We start from the raw sequence: 24112 nt of genomic DNA on the forward strand, positions 1-24112 counted from the left end.
CAGAGCTACGTTTACTGTCTCCATTTGTTGAACATGCAACCCTTAAAGCTCCAAAACGTGTCTTGCCTACCCGTGAAGAAAGCAGGAGCGACTTCTCTCTTTTATTTCGTCCTTCTGTCAAGGCAGAGTCTGAAATAACCATGCAGAAAAACACAATAGTGAGAGTATGTGTGAAGTGTGTGCAGAACTAGTGCACTTTAAAAGTAGCAGATAGTAGGTGGCTGAAAAATAAATGACAGGAGACATATGATAGCTCTACAGCATTGCATGGCAAACAAAATTAGATTCTACCTCGTATGATTTTGTAATATATGAGCATAGGGATGGCTGGGAAATGCAGGTACTCCTCCAGCACATCACAACATGTGGTCCTATCAAAATAACAGTCGACTGAAAATAAACAGGTCAGTAATTTTTTTTATGAACCGTCCGATCTACAAGGAACGGGCAGATGGCCTTCGTCTACCTCCCGCTAGTCACTCTTGACGATCTTTCTCAAACTGCCAACGACCACCGGCCCAGACCCCTGCCTCCGCCGCCCCACCCTCCCCTCGACCTCACACCACCGCCATGCTTGGCAGCACCCCCGGGCCATCCCTTTAAGCCCGGCTGACCTCCAGATCAGGCACCAGCAGCTCCTAGGCCCCACACACCCTAAGATAAACACCGAGGCGCTGCTTCCCCGGCATAATAGGCGGACTAGCGCCTGTTACGCCAGGGAATGGTTCCTTTAATTGGGAATCAACTGACCAGGAATTGAAATCCACGGGGGCGACGGACCTCTAGCTAAGTTGAAACAGTATATGAGGAGAAACCTTGTGCACCGTGAGTTACTAGGAACATCTAGTATCAAGAAGAAGGTGTAGGAAGAAGCGGTCAACTAGTGTCTTCTGTGGGATGAATACCATGCAAGTAGACATGTAAGATTTGCACGAATAAGGGAAGAGGAGTACCATTTTCGGTTGCCAGTGCTGTGTCCTCTGGATATCGTGGCGATGTTCTTCTTTTCACTGGGGGAACCGATGTTTTGGAGGAGGGTGGAGCCTTGGACGAACCCATGGCCAAATTGTTGACTGAGTTGCAGTGGCCGTCTATTGGCGGAGGGGAAGCAGATCCGAGGCGGCGAAGGACAGCGTAGCAGTAATAGCTCCGGTGAGATGGACGGTGGCGATGTTGAAGCAAAAGCGGTGAGGCGCAGGAGGGCGTGGTTGAACTGTCTCGGGTACGGTGCACGTCGCCGACTTGGAGGCAGCTCAACCTCGACTTCAACTACTAGCCGTGGAGGGCTTTGCGATTGCGGTTGCGGTGGACAACGACGTCGGGGTATCGGCTCCGGCGTGATGGAGGAGGGCGGCGGTTGATGGGTGGGATGGGGTGGTGGACGAAGGATGCCGGGGTTTCGCGGCTGGTGGAGAGTTAGTTTTGGCACCCATGGAGTACGAATGGGGAATTGGACGGGAGGGGAGGGCGTTGGGGGAGCTAAGGGGGAACCAAGTTTCGGTCTGGGACGCGCTTGTGTTTGGTTTTTTTAAACAGATGGGACGCGCTTGTTTGAAATTTGGGGAAAGTACAAACTTTTCCCCCCTCTTAAATTACGGACCTACTGCGGGTCGGGGGTAGGATAGTAATCCCAGGTGTCCCAAATAGTGGGCAGGAGTGATTTCGGCCAAGCGCATGTGTGCTTATGCGACCATGGTGTATGAATGTTTTTCGGAGGCGGTTGCGTGGCATCCAGATGAAGCTACAAACCTACCCCGGTTTAGACCTTTGGATGTTGGGCTGGTAGGTTTCACGGGTCGGAGTTAGAAAAGTAATTTCCTTCTACCAAACATTGGTCTCACGCGGTTTCGGGCGAGTAGAGGCTCTTTTGGCGCTTCGTTCGAAATTTTGAAACAGAAGCATTCACGTTTAGAGTACTCTTGAACATTGAGGATTGACCTAAATAGACAACGTTAAATTTTACCTTGTATGTTTGAAAACCTCATTAAATTATGCGCTTCTTTTCAAAATTTTGACACTTCAAAATCCTATGACTACGATTATTTTGGAATGGAGGAGGTAAATTTGAATCTATTCTGTACACGACTATATATGCTATTATGTACAAAAGCAGAGCAAAGATTGATCCCCCATAATTTAGGTATGATTTACAAATGCCATGATATCAAATTCAAATAATTGAATGGATTTCATGTTGAATTCGAATTTTTTAAACCACCTTAAGTTGAATTTAAATGTATGCTAGTTCATAGCTAGCTATTTATAATGTTCATTGTGTAACTTTTGTATGTATAATGTGCTTTACACACACAACATGAACTATACTCACGTTTATATTCGATTGCTAAAGCGATGCAGTGTCTGGAGTTCAAAATACTAACTCCATGGATCAATTATGTCGAATAATAACATAGACATGCTCAAATTCGATAGAATATAGATGTCTGATGGATCAATGATCATTCCTTATGCGAATTGCAAAAATATCATGATACCATCCTAATATTTGGATACAATTTATATTTTTAATCAATGTGTACATCAGTCTTTTACGTGTCCCGAGGTGTCTTTCTCGCAGACATGCTCTCGATATAACCCTCCCTCCCTCTCATAACCATTTACGGCTATTTTCACTAACCTTTATCACAAGCGCTCTTCCTCTCATAAGCATACACATGCACAATCCCCATCGACCCTTTCTATATACATATAGCTGCCTATGTGTCTCTCGCACGCACATTATCTTTAGGCCTATCTCTCACGCATTTTCTCCACCTCTCTTCCTAATTGAGGAGTATGATTCTAGCAGAGCATTCTGTAGGATGCCCCTTAAAGTTAGGTTGGATGAATAGTAATATCATAGATAAGGAGTTACCTTAGTCCGGGGACCTAGGGTTACAAATCCTAGCCGGCTTTGTCAGTGGACACAGAGTCCTTCACGACTCTGCTATCTTTGTCTTGTACGACTAGTCCTCCATGGGTCTCCCTAAATGCGTCACGGGCCGACCAATGTGGCGCATGATGGAAGTGAACCAAGGGCCTCACCTAGGCCCACCGGACCTCCCGCGGTGACACCCCCTGCCATACAATGGGATTCTTGGACGCCCGACCCTGGCTAAATTCATGGTGGCATCCCACTATGCCTACAACACCTTGAAGATGCCTGGGCCACTAGGAGTCATCACCATCCCATCAGATGAGAAGGATGCAATCATTTTTGTGGACAAGATGTATCAGGACGCGGTCGCGGGAGAGGCGGCGGTAGCAGCAGGTTCCGCTAAGCAAAGCAAAGGAAAGAAGAGGGATTGTAGTGACTCCGGCAAAGAGTCCTGTAAGCGTGCCCCCACCGAGTGCACGACACCCGTTGACGACGTGCCAGAGTGTTCCAACAGCATGAGATCCAAGGTCGTTGCACCCCAAGTGAAGAAGGTCCCACCAGGGCTACCTGGCGTTGATGGTACTTTCACTATCAGCGCCACCCTCAATGACAAATAGGAAAGTGCGCTCGTTGCCTTCCTGCGGGCGAATATTGATGTATTTGCCTGGCAACCATCTGCTATCCCCGGTGTTCCCAGGGAGGTAATCGAGCACCACATTGCTGTCTGCCCACATGCCCTACCTGTCAAACAGAAAGTTCGGAAGCAGGCCTTGGAGAGGCAGCAGGTCATCGCAGAAGAGATCAAGAGACTTGAGGCAGCTGGATTGGACAGAGGAGTACTGCATCCCACGTGGTTGGCAAACCCAGTGGTAGTCCGGAAGGCTAACAGGAAGTGGAGGCTTCACATAGATTTCATAGATCTCAACAAGGCTTGCCCGAAGGACCCGTTTCCCTTGCCGCGAATCGATCAGATTGTGGATTCAACTTCATGTTGAGATTTGCTCTCCCTTCTGGACGCGTACTCTGGGTATCACCAAATCTTCATGTCCAACGAAGATGAAGAGAAGACGTCATTCATCACTCCATGTGGTACGTACTGTTTTGTACACATGCCATTCGGATTAAAGAGTGTCGGGTCCACTTTTGCAAGGGCAGTTCAGATTGGTTTTGAGCCACAGCTGCATAGAAACATAGAATCCTATATGGATGATATTGTGGTCAAGACCAAGGATAGGGCCACCCTTATTCATGATTTGGAGGAGACATTTGCTAATCTGCGCAAGATCAAGTTGAAGCTCGACCCTGAGAAGTGTGTATTTGGTGTTCCTTCCGGCAAGTTGCTTGGGTTCTTTGTGTCCAATCGCGGGATCGAAACCAACCCCGACAAGATCAAGGCCATCGAGCAGATCCAAGCACCTAGGACGGTTAAGGATGTGAGGCGCCTAACAGGATGTGTTGCCGCGCTAAGCAGATTCATCTCCAAGTCTGCCAAGCGTGCCCTACCATTCTTCAAAATTTTGAAGAAGGCAGGGCCCATGAAGTGGACCCCGGAAGCAGATGCAGCCTTGCAAGAGTTGAAGGCCTACTTGTCCTCTGTACCTACCTTGGTTGCTCCTAAACCCCAGGATCCATTGCTGCTGTTCTTAGCGGCAACCAAACAAGTGGTTAGTGCAGCCTTGGTAGCACAGCGAGAAGTGGATTAGGCAGAGAGTGAGCAGAGACCAGCAGAGTCAGAAAATGATTAGGACAGCAGTGAGCATGACAACGAGAGCAACCCCAAGGACGCGGCAAGGAAGAAAGTGGTGCAGCGCCCAGTGTACTTCGTCAGCTCCCTATTACATGGGGCTAGATCGAGGTACTCTGGCGTGCAAAAGTTGATTTTTGGTCTCATCATGGCCTCAAGGAAACTGCGCCTCTACTTCCAAGCCCATGAGATCACGGTTGTCACTCGTTTTCCATTGCAAAGGATACTCCGGAACCCTGAGGCTACCGGCAGAATAGTGGAGTAGGCTTTGGAGTTATCCAGTTTGGTTTGAAGTTTGAAAGCACATCAACTATTCAGAGCAGGGCATTGGCAGAGTTTATTGCAGAATGGACGCCAACCCCTGATGAGGAAGTGACACAAACAGCTATCCCGACAAGGAATCGCCCCAAGAATGGATTATGTATTTTGACGGTGCTTTTTCCCTACAAGGTGCAAGAGCTAGCGTGCTTCTTGTCTCCCCCTCCGGGAGCACTTGAAGTACGTGGTCAAAATGCATTTTGCCCGGGATGAAGCAACCAACAATACAGCACAGTATGAAGGGCCCTTTGCCAGGCTCAGGATTGCACTTGAATTGGGAATTAAGAAGATGATCATTCGAGGAGATTCACAACTTGTGGTGAGACAAGTTAACAAGGATTACCATAGTCCATTGATGAAGGCATACGTCAAGGAAGTGAGGAAATTGGACGATCACTTTGATGGATTGCAAACAGAGCATGTACCCCGTGCGGAAAACAACATAGCTAATCATCAGTCAAAGTGTGTTGCGCAGAAGCTTCCTGTGGAACCAGGGACTTTTGTTCTCCATCTCACTCTGCCCTCCTTATCGCCAGCAACAATGGCCCAGAAAAAGAGAAAGTTGGGCTCCGGTAAGCCTCTCCCGGTAGAGTCGCCCACTCCTGGCAGAGACCCTGCCGGAAATAACTCCTCACAGCCTGCTGGACCACACCCTCCAGCAGGGCCCATGGACCCCGCGAATGAGGCATGTGCTCCCGCAACACAGGAGGTGCCGCTAGTCCTCGTTGCCGAGCCCCAGGCTCCAACTTGGGCAAGGCACATTGTCCACTTCCTCCAAACCGGAGAACTTCCCGGCAACCAAGATGAAGCTGAAAAAGTAGCCCGGAGGGCCAGTATGTATCAGTTTGTCGATGACACTCTGTACAGAAGGAGGCCCAATGGTGTGAAATTAAAGTGTGTCTATCGGAAAGAAGGAAAGGAACTACTGGCTGAGATACACAAAGGCATGTGCGGCTCCCACATTGAATCAAGGGCATTAGTTGGGAAAGCATTCCGGCAAGGATTCTACTGGCCCACATCCCTCCAAGATGCGGTCGAGCTAGTCACCAAATGTGAAGCCTGCCAGTTCCATTCCAAGAAAATCCACCTGCCGGCCCAAGATCTTCAGAGAATCCCTCTATCATGGCCATTTTCGGTCTGGGGGCTCGATATCCTCGGCCCCTTCAACCGAGCAATCGAGGGCTTGAATTCTTGTTCGTTGCTATCGACAAGTTTACAAAGTGGCCAGAAGTGACTACCGTGAGAAAGGCAACTGCTCAGTCAGCTATCAAGTTCTTGAAAGAATTGGTGTGTCGTTTTTGAGTTCCGGCAAGGATTATCACCGACAACAGCACCCAGTTTACGAGTCGCGCCTTCATGCAATATGTTTATGCCCTTGGATACAAGATCTCTGTTGAACATATTATGTAGGCCCGTACGCATGTATATGGTTAGGATAATCTTCTACTGGCCCCGCCTCTAGTTTCCTTGTATAGATGAGTCTGAGGGCTCCCCTTGTACTTATATATGTGCGTTGTCCACCCGATCAATATCGAGAGTTGCATTGCCTTCCAACATGGTATCAGTTTCCTTCCCGATCCTACCCTAGCTTCCGCTCAAGCCCTAGCCGCGCCTCCGCCGCAGCCCCCCGCGGCAGCCGCCGCTACCCTCTAGCGCCGCCACGCGCGCCTCCTTCCTTCCCATCTCCCTCCCGATCGCCACCTCCCTTCCCGAGCCCCTGACAGCTCGAACCCAACCGCGCTGCCGCCTCTTGTGCTGCCGCGCCGAACCACCCATCCCCTCCGATGGCCTCTCCCACTCCTCCGTCTCCATCCCCTCGAACCCCTTAGACGGTCCGGCTCCTCCTCCGGTGGAACTCGTTCGCGATCTTGACATCTTCGCTCGCGTGCCCATCATCCTGGGCTATGCCAACCCCACCTACTACGCCTGCAAAACCTATTTCTCCCTCATCTTCCACGAGTACCACCTCATCAACCATGTTGACGGTTCCGTCGACATCGATCTCATTTTCGCGGATAACGACTGGATGACCATCGACGCCACCATCACCCGCTGGCTGTACCAAACCATCTCCAAAGACCTCTTCCACACCATCGTGTGTGACGAGGATGACGCGCAGACGGTGTGGGCAAAGCTGAACTGGCTCTTCACGGACAATGCCCTCCAGCGCCGCATGTTTCTTCAGCAGGATTTTTTTGGCTGCCATCAACATGACTCGTCCATTGATGATTATTGTATGCGCCTTAAGAAACATGCTGACGAGCTTCGCGACCTCAGGTAAAAGATCTCCAACGAGCTCCTCCTTAGCACTCTCACCGCCGGTCTGAGCGAAGAGTTCAGCAACACGGCCTCCAACCTCATGTTCTTTCCGGACCCGACCTTTCCTAGGGTTGTGGCCTATCTTCATTTGGAGGAGAGGAGGATGAAGATGGTGAAGTCCTGAGCCACGCACATGGCGCTCGCTGCAGGCATCTCGCATGCCGCCCCCCCACGGCTCTGCAGCCGCCGCGGTTCCCCAACCCGCTTGCGGCCTCCTACTTCCCGGCGCCGTCTCAGCCACCGGCCTAGACCAACCTGCCGCTGCCGCCCCCTGGGAACGATCATTGCTGCGGGGGCGGCCGCGGCAAGAAGCAGCAGCAACTGAATGGTGCGGGAGGGGGAGGGGGCACCAACCGCAGCAGCAGCTGCCCCCGCCCCCTGGGCGGCCGCGCCGAACCCCTGGACCGGGGTGGTCCACGCGTACACGATGCCCGTGCCGCGGGCCCCCGTCCTGGCTGGCATCTTCGGTGCCCGTCCCGGCGCCCACCAAGTGATGTACGCTGCGCCGGGCGGCTACCCGCCCCTGCCACCCCCGCCCACGTACGCCACGCCGGGTGGCTATCCCAGTGCCGCGCCCGCCTACCCTGCCGCGCCCCCTGCCGCGGTCGCTGCACTTTCGCTGGCCCCTTGGGATCCGGCCCTCCTTGCGGCACTTTGCTCCGCAACAACACCCAACACATACACCATAGGAGGCGACTGGTATATGGATACTTGGGCTACAACTCACATGACTTCCAACCCCGGTAATCTCAACTCTGCATATCTAGTTTCTACCGCATGTCGTATCACTGTTGGGGATGGATCATCCCTTCCCATTACTCATGTCGGTCATGGTTCTTTTCCGTCTAACTCCATGCCATTACATCTGTCTAATGTCTTAGTTTCACCTGACTTAATCAAAATTCTTGTTTTCGTTCGTTCCTTTACACGTGAAAATCCTGTAACTGTTGAATTTGACGAAGTCGGTTTTTCTGTCAAGGACGCCCGTACCCGGATGGTACTCCACAGATGTGACAGCCCGGACGAGCTCTACCCACTCCACTCCACCACCACCACCACCTCCACTCCGGTCGCCCTCTCCGTCACGGTGGACCTTTGGCATGCTCGGCTGGGACATCCGAACTCCACCACCCTTTGTCATATTCTTAGGACTTTTTCATCACGTGTAATAAAACCGATGATCATACTTGTCATGCTTGTCGCCTCGGCAAGCACGTCCATCTTCCGTTTAGTACGTCCTCATCGGTGGCATCGTATCCATTTGAGTTGATTCATAGCGACTTATGGACATCTCCTGTTGCCAGTAATACGGGTTTTTTATACTATCTTGTCATACTTGATGATTTTTCGCATTATGTGTGGAACATCCCGTTACGGAGAAAATCCGATGCACTCTCCGTTCTCACCACTTTTTACTCCTATGTCGCCACGCAGTTTGGGCGTCCCATCCATGCTTTGTAGACTAAGAACGGGAAGGGGTTCGATAACATCGGGGTTCTCACCCTACTCTCCACACATGGCACTATTCTTTGTCTCACCTGCCTGTATACATCCCAACAAAATGGTCGCCCCGAACGGATTCTCCACACCCTCAATGATTGTGTGTGCACCCTGCTCTTCCATGCTAACGTCCCGCCCCGGTTTTGGCCGGACGCCCTAGCCACCGCCTCTCTCCTTCTTAACATCTGTCCATGTCGTGCTCGTGGGAAGTTTGCACCACACCATTTTCTCTTCGGTACCGCCCCTCCTATGATGATCTTCGTGTTTTTGGGTGTCTATATTACCCTAGCATCGCCTCCACCACCCCTCATAAACTTGCACCTCGCTCCGTGGCATGCATCTTTCTCAGATACCCACCAAACACCAAAGGCTACCGTTGCTACGACCCGGTTTCCCACCGAATTCACTTCACAGCACATTTACTTTGATGAGAGGTCTTTTCATTTTCACCAGGAACCACCGACGGACGACTCCCCATCATCACTTGTGCCCGCCGGCGCTGCTCGTGGTGGCCCTCCCGCGCGGTCGGACCTCCTCCCGGTTTTGGGCCCCCACCATGCCCGGGTCCCCTCCCGGCTTCGGCGCTCGTACCGCGCCTGGGCCCTCGTCCGGGTCCTCCTCTCCATCCCGCCCCGCGGGTCCTTCAGGGTCCGTGGCACCGGAACAGCCACCCTCGCCTGCCGCACCAGGATCGTCGTCCGGACCGGCCGCGTCGTCACCGGCAGCCACCGCGCCTTTGACTTGCATTGAGTTCGCAGCCCCGTCAGTGAGCGCATCCCATGCGCCTAACCCCGGCTCCTCGACGGCCTCAACGGTGATCCCGACAGGCTCTTCTTCAGCCTCGCCCTCCGTCGCCGCCTCCGCCGGCCCCGCCAGCTACCCGCATGGTCACACGTGCTCGCGCTGGTATCCAGCGCCCCAGCACGCGTTACTCCGCGGACGAGTTCCTCCTTGCTGCCTCAACATCTGCACCGTCACCCCTCCCATCGTCAGCTCGAACCGCGCTTCACAACCCACATTGGCTCGCTGCGATGCAGGAGGAGTTCGACGCGCTATTGCATAACCGCACCTGGCAGCTCATCCCACGACCCCCCCATGCCAACGTCATCATCGGCAAGTGGGTGTTCCGCCATAAGACTCGTCCCGACGGGTCCCTCGAGCGTTACAAGGCTCGTTGGGTGGTCCGCGGGTTCCGTCAGCGCACTGGAGTCGACTTCACTGACACCTTCGCTCCGATTGTCAAACCGGGCACAATTTGCGCGGTCCTTTAGCTCGCGGTTTCTCGCACCTGGCCGGTGCATCAGATGGATGTGTCGAACGCATTTCCGCATGGCCATCTCTCGGAGCAGGTCTTCTGTCAGCAGCCCACTGGCTTTGTCAATGCGGCTCATCCTGATCACGTGTGCTTGCTCTCCCGCTCCTTATATGGGTTGAAGCAGGCCCCTTGAGCTTGGTACCATCACATCGCCGCCTTCCTACACCAGCTTGGGTTTCGAGCTACTCACTCCGACACCTCGCTATTTGTCTACCACCAGGGCCAGGCGACTGCTTACCTGCTCCTCTACGTCAATGACATCATCCCGACGGCTTCCTTGCCCGAGCTCCTTCAACAGCATACTGCTCGCCTCAGCACCGAGTTCACCATTAAGGACCTCGGTCCATTGCACTACTTCCTCGGGATTGAGATGGTGCGACACGCCGATGGGTTCTTCCTTCATCAGTAGCAGTACGCTCAGGACCTCCTTGACTGGGCAGGCATGCTCAATTGCAAACCTGTCCCCACGCCTATCGACATGAAGGCCAAGGTCTCAGCACTCGACGGCTCGCCCATGCCGAATGCGGCGTTTTATTGCTCCATCGTCGACGCCTTTCAGTACCTCGCGCTCACTCGCCCGGACCTGCAGTATGCCGTCAGCAGGTGTGTCTCCACATGAACGCCCCTCCCGACATTCACTAGAACCTGGTAAAGCGGATTCTTCAGTACATCCGCGGCACCACGACTCTGGGTCTCACGTTGACGGCCTCGTCCTCGACCGACCTTGTTGCCTACAGTGATGCTGATTGGGCTGGCTGTCCGGACACATGGCTCTCTACTTCTGGCTACTGTGTCTACCTGGGTCCCTCGCTCATATCGTGGTCGTCTAAACGACAACCCACGGTATCCCGCTACAGCGCCGAGGCTGAGTATCGTGTTGTGGCCAACGCTGTCGCCGAGTGCTCGTGGATCTGGCAGCTTCTCCAGGAGTTGCTCCTTGACGTCTCGACGGCCACCATTGTCTACTGTGACAATGTCTCAGCGGTCTACCTCTCCACCAACCCCGTTCATCATCGTCGCACGAAGCACATCAAGCTCGACATTCACTTCGTGGATGAGCAGGTGGCTCTTGGAGGCATCCGCGTTCTTCATGTTCCCACAGCTTAGTAGTTTGCCGATGTTATGATCAAGGGGTTACCGACGCCTACATTTGAGGAGTTCCGGTCCAGTCTATGCGTCACCAGTGACGTATCAACCGCGGTGGGGTGTTAAACATATTATGTAGGCCCGTACACATGTATATGGTTAGGATAATCTCCTACCGGCCCCGCCTCTAGTTTCCTTGTATACATGAGGCTGGGGGCTCCCCTTGTACTTATATATGTGCGTTGTGCACCCGATCAATATCAAGAGCTGCATTGCCTTCCACCAATCTCATTTGCCTCTGTGGCACACCCCCAGAGCAATGGGCAAGCTGAGAGGGCGAACACTGAAGTGCTGCGTGGACTCAAGACGAGAACCTTTGATACGCTGCAGAAGCACAACAGGCGGTGGATCGAGGAGTTGCCGGTAGTTCTCTGGTCCCTCGGAACGACACCAAACCGAGCTACCGGGCAGACTCCCTTCTCCCTGGTCTATGGGGCAGAAGCAGTTATCCTCACAGAACTCATTTACGGGTCACCTCGAGTGCTTGCCTATGATGAAGTAGCGCAAGATCAGCACCGGCGTGACGACGTTGTGCTACTCGAGGAGAACCTTCTCCGGGCTGCTACGAGTGGTGCACGCTATCAGCAAGCCCTGCGTCGCTATCATAGCCACAGGGTTCACGCCCGGTGTTTTGAGGAAGTTGCCCTTGTCCTTAGGCGCATTCAGTTCGCCAAGGGTACAAACAAGTTGTCACCAAAGTGGGAAGGCCCTTACCGGGTAGTACGAGTCACCAGACCTGGCACAGTCCGTCTGGAGATCGGAGATGGCATTCAGTTGCAAAACTCATGGAATATTGCGCATCTCCTCAAGTTCTACCCGTAAGGCGCGGCTGTCGGGCCCAACCCGGCAGCCACCCTTTTGTATAGGCCTTGCCTCAGCTGCATGTAACCCCTTGTACAAAGCCAGGGCGATGCCCCTCTGCAAGAGAAAATAAAGAAGTGCCATGGGGGCCCTCGACCAAGATTGCATGCGTGCATGAGCATTCCAAGATCACTGCATAAGCATTCCATGAGCATTTGCATATGCATATAGATAGGATCGCATCCTGCATTCATTCTCATCTGCATGAAGTTGTAGGTTCCTGCCGTGAATTTGGCTTTGACAAGGAGTTGAGAAGACTACCAGGCACTGCGATCCCCGGCAAGCCAAACAAATAAGTTCTACCTCTTGTCCGTTAGTGTTCTGTAAGCTATAACTTATGCATAACAGAACCTCGCCACTCTTTTTGAGACTTAGGTGCTCCCATCCCTGACTTGAACGTTGCTTCAAACGGGATGGTCGTAGTGGCCTTTAGTAAAAAGGAGTTGGCGGGGGCTGGTCCATTTGTCTGTTGCCCGGTAGACGCAGCTCTCCAGCAGACAAAAAGGGTGCCGGCAGGATATCCTACCGGGGAAAACTCGTTTATTTACACTAAAGAGGCATCTCACCTCTACAAGGACATACACATGCATGGGTTCCCGACAAGGTTCATCCTTTTCATTAATATGCTGATACAAGTACAAGCATAGAACACTAACATGGGCTCGAGAGGTTACATTATTTGGATTAAAATTTGGCAAGTGCCGACAAGTTTAAGACTGAAAAAAGATAAGTGCCCTGTAATGCCTTTGCCCCTGTCCATATCCTACAAAGAAGAGGTCGAAGAGGCCAGAGGCGGGCACAACTGGTATTCGGCGCCTCCCCAGGATCAGGACGGCGCCGCTCCCAGCAAGGAGGAAGAAACCGGAGGGCAAGCGAGGATGGTGACGCTGCCTGAGGACCAGATGGGTGGGGGGCGGGAGGCGCCCGGATTCATCGGCAAACACAACTCGTCGGAACGGTCATCCCCGTTCTTGACGCGTCGTGGGTTGCCGCTGCCGTCTGCATCACTACCACACGAAGACCTCGGCGCGGCTGTCACACCGGACACCATGCTCTCTGGGTCTCCCCACAGAGAGCATGGTCGTCCCCAGGAGCCCTGGCGTTAGAAGTCACTACACGTCCCAGGGACGTGTATGATAGCAAGAAGCCCTCCTGCACGGCAAGAAGACGATGCCTGGGAGGAGTCAGATTCACCTCTACTAGCGACGAATCTCTTCCATGACTCCTCTCCAGCACCGCGAAGGGAAGAAGAATGGGGAGCGACCGATACCATGCGCCGTGCCCGCCTCGAGCCTCGACGTGGTGTCGTTCGCGTCCCCTCCCAGTGAAGACAAGGCCACGGGTGGCCCGGCGGCGAGCACACCGGAGTTGCCACCCCAGTGTTGTCGCCGCGCCGCCCGAGTCCCCCTTTAGAACCCAGGAGAGGCTTCAAGATGGAGCCCGGGGCACGGCCCCAAACTCTTTTTCCTAACATAACCAGCAGAAGCGGAAGACAGAAGCGGAAGAATGCAAGGGTGGATGACTCCGTCCTCCTCCACCCCTCCTTTTATAGGCGGACCGGGGAGGGGAGCCGCTCCTTCAACGGGCGGCCACCGTCCTCCTCCGCCAATTCAAGATGACCGGGCCCTCGCCTTGATGCTCTCCCACGCCACGCGCCTCCGTTACCTACCCCGCGCGATGCATGCAGCATACGTGGCTAAGGATAAGGGCATGGTGGGAAGAGTAAATTGGCAGTTTCTACCTCGTGTGTTAAAGTCATTCACGGGCCATTACTGGAGCGGCCCCACCACTATCGGCTTTACACGACGCGCGGAAAAACCGAAACTGGCCCAGAATCAAGGCTAATGAAGAAGCAAAGAAGACCTGAAGAGACCAACCTCTTCAGCAACCCTGCATGTGCACTTATTAGGCCCTACCCCGATGACGCTCGGGCGTGTTCGGGGCAGGCCCGGGGACTTCTGTCGGTGCAACAAACCCTGGGTCTGTCACCCAGACTGTGCACATGCACGGAGACGAGATTGAAGCACCAACCCAAGCCAGAATACAAGGGACTAAGAGATTCAAAGAACTAACAACAAGAACAAGAGATCAGAGGGACCAAGATCAAGCCGGAGAAGCAAGTTACCATCAGGAGAAGGGCCTCCTTTGCCGGGTATGCATGCTCGGCAAGGGGAGACGCCACCCCCGGAAGAAGACGTCTGAGACGTCCCAGCAGGGCCTGCCGGGACACACAGAGGCAAAACCACCTCACCAACTGATGTAGGGTGGAACCCTATACGACCGATCTTTCACGAAAGGAGCGGATCCCAACTAAGAACACGAGGGGAAAACAAGGGAAAACACAAGAGGAACTCTCAAAACCAACAAGATATAGTCACACATATGCTAGATCCTTGAAACACAAGGGGAGATACAAGATCCAAAGTCAACAACGGACGATACAAAGGGTAACCGGTTCTTCTCCGTGAGGAAGATGGGGCCACCCAAGAGGGGGTCTTGAATACAACGTGGATCGTCTCCATAGAGGGGTCGTGGTCTCTCTCGTGGAGCAGATCCGTATGGATGAGCAATGCTCTATCTCACATATGAGCTAAACCAATGCTAACCCTAGACAGAGGGAGATGGGAGAGTATATATAGTCTAGGTGGGCGAAGGGGTACACGGGCCTCGGCCCTTACACTGTGCGCAGACAGGGGAGGCCGGATGTCCGGGCGACCGGCCGGATGTCCGACCTTTCGCGAGGTGCCGGATGACCGGGCTGGAGGGGCCAGATGTCCGGACTGGCGGTGTTGGCCTGGATGCTCTCTAGATAGGCGGGGTTCGGATGTCTGGGCGAGGGGCCGGATGTCCGGGAGCTCGGGACGGGCCGGATGTCCCGGCTGAAGTGGTTCAGCTTCGGGTACGTTCTGTGACGGGCGTCGGATTTCCGGGCGGAGGCCGGATGTCCGGGCTGTCAGGCCGGATGTCCGGGCTGAGGCCGGATGTCTGGGGCCTGTAGACTGGCCGCCGGCTCCTTGGCGCTGGTGACGTTTCCAGGGGCCGGATGTCCGGGGTCCTGGCCGGATGTCTGGGTCCTGGGAGTTGCACTTGACTCCTTCCATTGGTTCTCCTCATCCGTGAACTTGGCGGCTTGTCCGTCTTCATGAGCATCTCCGGGAGGGTCCTCTTGACACCTAATCATGCATAGCATATCAGACTTAGGTAGTAGCCATGTCTCGAGTGGATCATATGTGATATCACTAAGGAAGGAACTCACCTCGTTCTCGAGAGCTCTAGCTCGTGCTCATGTCATAGGTCCTCTTGGCTCTTGATGAGACGATGGTAGGTCCATGGGGATGACCGTAGGATGCTTCACATCATGTCCCCTCCCTTGGGAAAGATACGACCTCGGATCGAAATCCTCATCACCATGGTACGGGGAGAGATCTTTGATGTAGGGTGGAACCCTATACGGCCAATCTTTCACGAAAGGAGCGGATCCCAACGAAGAACACGAGGGGAAAACGAGGGGAATCACGAGAGAAACACGAGAGGAAGTCACTCAAACAACAAGAACGATCACACATGTGCTAGATCCTCGAGACACAAGGGGAGATACAAGACTCACAATCAACAAGGGACGATGCAAAGGGTAACCGGTTCTTCTCCGTGAGGAGGTCTTGATAATGGTCTTCTCCGCACGGAGGTCTTGAATCCAACGTGGATCTTCTCCGAAGAGGGGCCGCGGTCTCTCTCGAGTAGTAGATCCGTATGGATAAGCAAAGCTCTATCTCAAGTATGAGCTAAACCAATGCTAACCCTAAGTAGGACGAGGGAGAGGTCTATTTATAGTCTTAGTGCAAAAGAGGGCGAAGTGGAGGGGTACATGGGCTTCGGCCCGAAACTCGACGCAATCGGGGTCCAGTCGTCCGGAGGTTTGCGGGAGTCCAGACGTGCATAGCTCTTCGAAAATCCGTAGTTTAGGTTCTGTTGCCTTGGCCTCAGACGTCCGTAGGTGTCCGGTCATCCGGTCGCCGGTCGTCCGGTCTTCCTCAGATTTCCGTAGATTCGGTTCGGTTGGCGTAGGGTCGGTCGTCCGGAGCCTGGGAGGTGTCGGACATCCGGTCTTGGTCGGTCCTCCGGCCGCTGTAGCTTACGTAGGCCTGAGTTCCATTGGCTGCCGCGACCTTCAGGGGTCGGACGTCTGGGCTGGTCCGGTCGTCCGGAGGCTGTAGCTTTCATGGCAGCTCTTCTTCTTGTCCTCCGCACTTGGTGTCCTCGCCGACTTGTCCATTGGATGTAGATGACCCATGGCTTTCCTCCGAGTACATGATCACACATAGTGTTTCCGCTTGAGGTAGCAGCCATGTCTCATGCATAGAAAGTGTTAGTTTGGAAAGGAGCGAGTTCACCTCGTCATCAATAGCCTTGGCTCGGGCTCTTGTCATTGGTCCAAGTGGAGTCATAGGAGATGTAGATGTGTCCATGGGGATGGTTGTGGGATGCTCCGCATCAATCTTTGGCGTTGAATATGTCGCTCACGGAGTACTTGTCGCGTGGGATGTCGATCTTGTAGGCGTTGTTGTTGTAGCGTGCAAGCACCTTGAAGGGTCCATTGGCTCATGGTAGAAGTTTGGACTTGCGTTCGTTGGGGAAGCGGTCCTTGCGAAGGTGTAGCCACACAAGATCTCCATTGTTGAATATCATGGGTTGCTTGTTGACGTTGAGCTTGGTCGCGAGTCGTTGTACTTGGCGCTCGATGGTGTGCCTTGTATCTTCATGCATCTTCTTGAGGTAGTTGACTCGGGCACTCGCATCCATGTTTGTGCGCTCTTGTAGTGGTAGAGGAAGAATGTCCAATGGGGACAACGGGTTGAAACTGTAGACGACCTCGAAGGGGGACTTGCCGGTGGTCGAATGTCTTGCACGGTTGTAGGCGTACTCGGCGATAGGTAGGCACTCCTCCCACTCCTTGATGTTCTTCTTTATCAACACGTGTAGTATAGTGGAGAGTGTGCAGTTCGTCACCTCCATTTGGCCGTCGGTTTGAGGATGGTATGCCGAAGAGAACAAAAGCTTGATTCCGAGCTTGGCGCACACTGTCTTCCAAAAGTAACTCAAGAACTTGACGTCGCGGTCCGAGAAAATTGTCTTTGGCACTCCATGTAGTCACAAGATTTCCCTACAAAATAAATTTTCTACATGTGAAGCATCGTCTATCTTGTTGCATGGTATTAAATGTGCCATTTTGGAGAATCGGTCCACAACAACAAACACGGAGTCCTTGCCATTTCTAGTTCTAGGTAAACCTAGGACAAAATCCATGGTAATATCTTCCCATGGTTGATACGGAATTTGAAGAGGCATATAGAGTCCATGAGATTGAGCTTTAGACTTAGCTTTGCGACATGTAGAGCATCGGTTGGTGAAGCGGTTGACGTCGCGAAATATCTTTGGCCAAAAATAGTTCTTGGAGAGCGTAGCAAATGTCTTGTCGCGTGCAAAGTGTCCCATGAATCCTCCACCATGAGATTCTTGCAAAAGCAACAAACGAAAAGAAGACTCGGGGATGCATAGTTTGGTAGCTCTCATAAGATAACCATCTTTGATGTAATATCGTTCCCAAGAAGTATGTGTCAAACATTTGGCATAAGGAATAGCAAAAGTAGGATCATGCTCATACTAGTCTTTTATGTGTCAAGGCCAATGACATTCAATTCATGTTGAGTAACAAGCATGCATATACAGGAAAGTGCATCTGCCACAACATTTTCCTTTCCTTTGATATACTTGATGACATAAGGAAATGACTCAATGAACTCACTCCATTTAGCATGACGCTTGTTCAATTTAGTTTGACCCTTAAGATATTTAAGTGTTTCATGGTCGGTATGGATGATAAATTCATGAGGGTGAAGGTAATGCTCCCATTCATGCAAAACTCACACTAAAGCATATAGCTCTTTGTCATAGATGGAGTAATTGAGTTGCGCTCCGGAAAGTGCATTAACACACCTCCGATGCCATTACCACTAGCATTGCAATGAATTTCAAAAGGTTTGTCAAAGTTGGTAATGCAAGCACGAGAGCATGAGTAAGCAAATTCTTAAGCTCATTGAATGTGGTATCTTGCGATGGTCCCCAAACAAAGGGTGCATTCTACTTGCTCAAAGCATGTAAAGGAGATGCAATAGTGCTAAAATCCTTCACAAATCTACGGTAGAAACCGGCTAAACCAAGAAAACTACGCACTTGTTGCAAATTGGTTGGTTGGGGCCAACTTTTAATTGCATTGATCTTAGATTCATCAACATGGACACCCTTAGAAGATACTGCGAAACCCAAGAAAACAAGCTTATCAACGCCAAAAAGAAATTTTTCCATATTAGCATAAAGACGCTCTTTTCGAAGAGTTTGTAGAACGGTGCGAAGGTGGGCGACATGCTCTTTGAGAGATTTACTAAAAACGAGGATATCGTTGAAGTAGACCACAACAAACTCACCAATGTAAGGGCGAAACACATAATGCATAAGACGCATGAAAGTACCGGGTGCTTCGGATAAACCCATAGGCATGACTAACCACTCATGCAAACCAAACTTAGTTTTGAAAGTGGTTTTCCATTCATCACCCTCTTGTATGCAGATTTGATAGTAACCACTTTTGAGATCGATGTTGGAAAAAATAGTGGCACCGTTAAGCTCATCAAGCATATCATCAAGGCGTGGAATGGGGTACCTATAGTGAACGGTGATAGCATTGACAGGTCTACAATCGGAACACATGCGAAAGCTACCGTCTCTTTTTTGCACAAGAATGACCGGTACGGCACAAGGACTCAAACTTTCACGCACATGTCCATGATCTATGAGATGCTTTACTTGCCTTCGTATTTCTTTGGTTTCTTCGGGGCTGAATCGGTAGGGAGCCTTGTTTGTAAGTGGCGCTCGGGGGATGAGGTCGATGCGGTGCTCAATTCCTAGTAGTGGAGGTAGATCCGGAGGTAGCTCGTCGGGGAAAACATCTTGGAATTCTGCAATAGAGAAGATAACAATAAAGGTAGATCGTGAGAGGTGTTAGCTTTTGGTGCTTCGTCCTTCCATAAAAGGACATAGTGTATAACTCTTGATGGGTTCTCACACACTTCTCTCATCTCACGTTTGGTGGCAAATAGAACTAAGTTCTTCTTGTTGCTCATCGTGGAGGCTCTCAATTTGGGCTTGTGGCGCTCACTCTCTTTTTGGTGGTTGCTCTCTCACTATTCTCTCCATGATGGGTGGCTTGCTGGTCGGCGATCACTTGTCTTGGAGACATAGGTCGTAGCACATACTCCTTTCATTTCAACTTGAATCTATAATGATTTGTACGCCCATTGTGGATGGCACCTCGGTCGAATTTCCATGGCCGTCCAAGAAGGAGGTGGCACACGGTCATCAGAAGGACATCACACTCCAAAGTGTCTTAGTAAGCTCCAATCTTGAAAGAAACTTGTACTCTATGCTCGAATTGGATGGTGCCGGTGTCGCTTAGCCATTGAACCTTGTATGGGTGCGGGTGCTTCATTTGACCAATTGAAGCTTGGAGCATAGTTCTTCACTTGCGAGGTTATGGAAACTTCCTCCATCGATGATGACCTTGACGGACCTTCCATTGATGCCGGCCTTGGTGTGGAAGATATGGCATCTTTGGTCTTCGTCTTGTTGATGTTGAAGAGTCAAGACCTTGGAGACAACAAGAGCGGGGCTCGAATCTTCATCACAAAAGACTTGATCATCTTCATCTTCGTTGTTCACTTGCCGGTGCATGGCCACTTGCTCAAGGGCTTCCATTTCTCCTTCACTCATTGAGTCATAGGTTCCGTCGTCGTTGAGGATCATGGTGCACTTGTTTGTACACTCGAAGGACTTGTGGCCTCAGTCGCCGCATGTGAAGCATTTGAAGGAACTTTTCTTGATGGTCACATCGGTTGGGGTAGATGATGATGAAGCTTTTGGCTTGAAGTTGCTTGTAGTAGGAGGACGACTTGAGGTTGTCGAAGTTTTCTTGTAACTTGACTTGTCGCCGTTGCTTGTAGATGGCTTGGTTGAGGTAGACGGTGTTGGACTCGTTGAAGCTTGAATGCTGGAGAAACCATAGGACTTGTATGAGGACTTGGCATATTTGAGGTCATCTTGCATTTGGCATTTCGCTTTGGTAGCTTGATGCACTAGCTCGATGAGGTTCGAGTATGGTTGGAAGTCGGTGATCTTCTTGATAGGATGATTGAGTCCATTCAAGAAACGTGCCATAGTTTGCTCATCATCTTCCGTGACATTGGCTCATAACGTGGCAATCTCCATTTCCTTGTAGTACTCTTCAACGCTTTTGGTTCCTTGCTTGAGTAGTTGGAGTTTCTTGAAGAGGTCGCGGTTGTAGTAGTTAGGCACAAAACGTGCTCTCATGACATCCTTCATTTGTGCCCAAGTAGTGATGGGTGGTTCTCCTCTTGCCTCTCGGCGCTCAATGACTTGTTGCCACTAAATGAGGACGTAGTCTTGCAATTCAAGGGATGGCATCGCTATCTTCTTCTCTTCTTCATAGTTTTGCAAGCGGAAGATTTTGTCAACCTTAAATGCCCATGATATGTACTCTTCGGGGTCATTGCTTCTGGTGAACTTGGGCATGGTGAACTTTGGCTTTCCGTATCATTGCTCTTCATTGTGTTGGGGTTGGGGATGATGACGCCCATGTCATTGAGGATTGACAATCTCATGTTGCTCTTGGCGAGGAGGGTTGTCGACCTCATGTTGTTCTTGTCTTGGAGGATTTCCATTGTCGTGTTTCTCTTGTTGAACTTGATGTTCTTGGGGAGCTTGTGGAGGAGCTTATCGAGCTTGACGAGTAACTTGAGGAACTTGACGATGCACACGTGATTGATAAATCCTTTCTTGAGCTTCATCGCGAAGCGATTCTTGGTGTAGACGAGCTTGTCGGCCTTGGTTGGCTACAGCTCGACTTGAATCTCAAAGGGCACGTTGCGCCTCAAATGCTTGAGCTTCACGTAGTTGTTGTTCTTGACATTGTGCCTTGGCGTCTTGTGCATCTTGATGTTGTTGCGCTCGTTCCTCTTGTTCTTGTTGGCGTTGGCGTTGCCGTTCTTGTGCTTGCGCGAATGTAGCTTGGTTTTGATGGTGTCTATGCTCTTGAGAGTCGGTGTCGTGTAGAGGATTGCGGTTTGCTTGACGATCTTGACGCACGGCACGACGAAGAGTGTTCGATGTCGGGGTACTTGAGCCGGAGATAGTGTCGTCGGAGTGTCGACTCGAGCATTTCCGTCTTGAGTAGGATGAAGTGGTAGAAGAGCGGTTGACCAACAAGGCACGAATCTCGTCCATCCTTTGGTCATTCTCGTGTTTGTGTTCGTCGTGTTGTCGAAGTAGTCTCTTGTACGTTGCTCGGAGAGTCACGGGTCGGTGGCGAGGTTGTCGATGCGGTCGCTCATCGCTAGTTGCTCTTCATGCAAAGCTCATTGTATACCAAATAGGTGTAGCTTGGTGACGTACTTGTTCGTGTCGTTGTCTTGCTCAAGGAAGAGTGGGTTGGTAGAAGTACTTGGCCTATCCATCATTCCAAACAAAATATGTGAGTGGGAGAAAGAGAAGAACTTATACCAAATGTACCTTGACCGATGTTGAAAATGGATCAATGATCACTCCAATGTGGAACAGGGAAATAGCACAATTGGTACCAATTCTTGTCGGTTTCTCACACCTACACAAGTAAAAGCTTATGGTGGAGCTCGGTTAGGATGGTGGCACAAAATTTGATGCAATTGTAAGTGAGACTCAATAATGTTGGAAAAGATTCGCAAATTTGCAAATGCAACAAGTAGACCAATAGAAAAATGTTGTACACGGAAACACACACGCAAATAGATAGGTGGGGTCGTGCAACCAAGGGATGAGCCAAAATGTGGAGTCCACGAGAATGCTCTTGTTGCACAGCACTAGAGAGACGCTAGCACGATTGCACAATAGGCGGATACGAACTTGTGCACAACCTACTAAGCAAAAATGCAACGACTTCTACCCCAAGTATGCTATATGTATGGTATTCTGATGATATGATCCAAGTATGCTATGGTTCTTGCTTATAAGCTCTTCGCTTATCTTTCCTTTTTGCTTAAAAACTTGTTTGGCTCTTTGTTGTTTGAGCTCTTTTCTCATGCAATGCTTCACGAACCAAGATAGCAATTGTGTATGCGATGACAGCTTTGTGACACAAGAGATGATACCAAGATATGCAACACGATGATATGGTATGTATGCTATGGGAAGTATGATCACTAATGTGCACAAGTCACGTTGCCGGCAATACTCAAAGGCTAGTCTCGATAGGTAAGTGACGCAAAAGTAAGGCTATGGGGTTATCAATGCAAATGCAAGAAAGTATGATGATATCATGATATCAAGATGAGGTTGATACCAAAATGATGTAGCCGTTCGTAGTAGTCCTTGGCGAAGATGAGCGGTGGTGATGTTGATGTCGAACCGTACCTAGATAGCCGAAACACAATAGGATACGGTTAACCGCAACTCCAATTCTCAAAGCAAAAACTTGACAAAATTGTTTGAGTTGGTAGCGGGAAGGCTATGGTGGTGGTATGCGGAAGTGGTGGTGGTATGCGGAAGTGTATGTGGGCACCTGGACAGAATTGGGCGAAAGTTAGGCGGGAAACGGGGCGGTGGATGGAAGTACTGCTGTTAGGGGCCGTATGTCCGGGCTGAGGGCCGGATGTCCGGGGTGGCCGGATGTCCGGGCGGTCGGGCCGGATGTCCGGGCTCTGGATCCGTGGACGAACTCGATGAACACCGCATGGAGAGGTCAAATCCGAGGCACAATTCGAAAGATTTAGTGGATGGAAATTGGGGAAAAGATGTGGGAAAGCTAGATCTACCTGCAACACACGTAATCCGTGGATCAAATCCAACAACACTTCATCACACCAATAAATCACAAAAAAATTTGGGGCAATTTTTGAATTAGGAACAAAATCAACAAAACTAGGCTAGAAAACAAAAAGAGGGGGCTCCGAAATCGTGATCAACGTGGCTCATGATGCCTAGATGATGTAGGGTGGAACCCTATACGGACGATCTTTCATGAAAGGAGCAGATCCCAACTAAGAACACGAAGAACACGAGGGGAAAACGAGGGAAAACACAAGAGAAAAACCAACAAGATGTAGTCACACATATGCTAGATCCTCGAAACACAAGGGGAGATACAAGATCCAAAGTCAACAACGGACGATACAAAGGGTAACCGGTTCTTCTCCGTGAGGAGGTCTTGATGGGGCCACCCAAGAGGGGGTCTTGAATCCAACGTGGATCGTCTCCGTAAAGGGGTCGCGGTCTCTCTCGTGGAGTAGATCCGTATGGATGAGCAATGATCTATCTCACATATGAGCTAAACCAATGCTAACCCTAAAGAGGGAGATGGGAGAGTATATATAGTCTAGGTGGGCGAAGGGGTACACGGGCCTCGGCCCTTACACTGTGCACAGACAGGGGAGGCCAGATGTCCGGGCTTTCGCGAGGTGCCGGATGTCCGGGTTGGAGGGGCCGGATGTCCGGGCTGGCGGTGCTGGCCTGGATGCTCTCTGGATAGGAGGGGTCCGGAGGTCCGGGTGAGGGGCCGGATGTCCGGGAGCTCGGGACGGGCCGGATGTCCGGGCCTTTGGCCGGATGTCTGAGCTGAAATGGTTCCGCTTCGGGTACGTTCTGTGACGGGCGCCGGATTTCCGGGCAGAGGCTGGATGTCTGGGCTGTCGGGCCGGATGTCCGGGGCGTGTAGACTTGGCCGTTGGCTCCTTGGCGCTGGTGACGTTTCCACGGGCCGGATGTCCGGGGTCCTGGCCGGATGTCCGGGTCCTGGGAGTTGCACTTGACTCCTTCCGTTGGTTCTCCTCGTCCGCGAACTTGGCGGATTGCCCGTCTTCATGAGCATCTCTGGGAGGGTCCTCTTGACACCTAATCATGCATAGCATATCGGACTTAGGTAGTAGCCATG

This window comes from Triticum aestivum, chromosome 4D, assembly GCF_018294505.1.
Source record: "Triticum aestivum cultivar Chinese Spring chromosome 4D, IWGSC CS RefSeq v2.1, whole genome shotgun sequence".
Classification (NCBI taxonomy): domain Eukaryota; kingdom Viridiplantae; phylum Streptophyta; class Magnoliopsida; order Poales; family Poaceae; genus Triticum; species Triticum aestivum.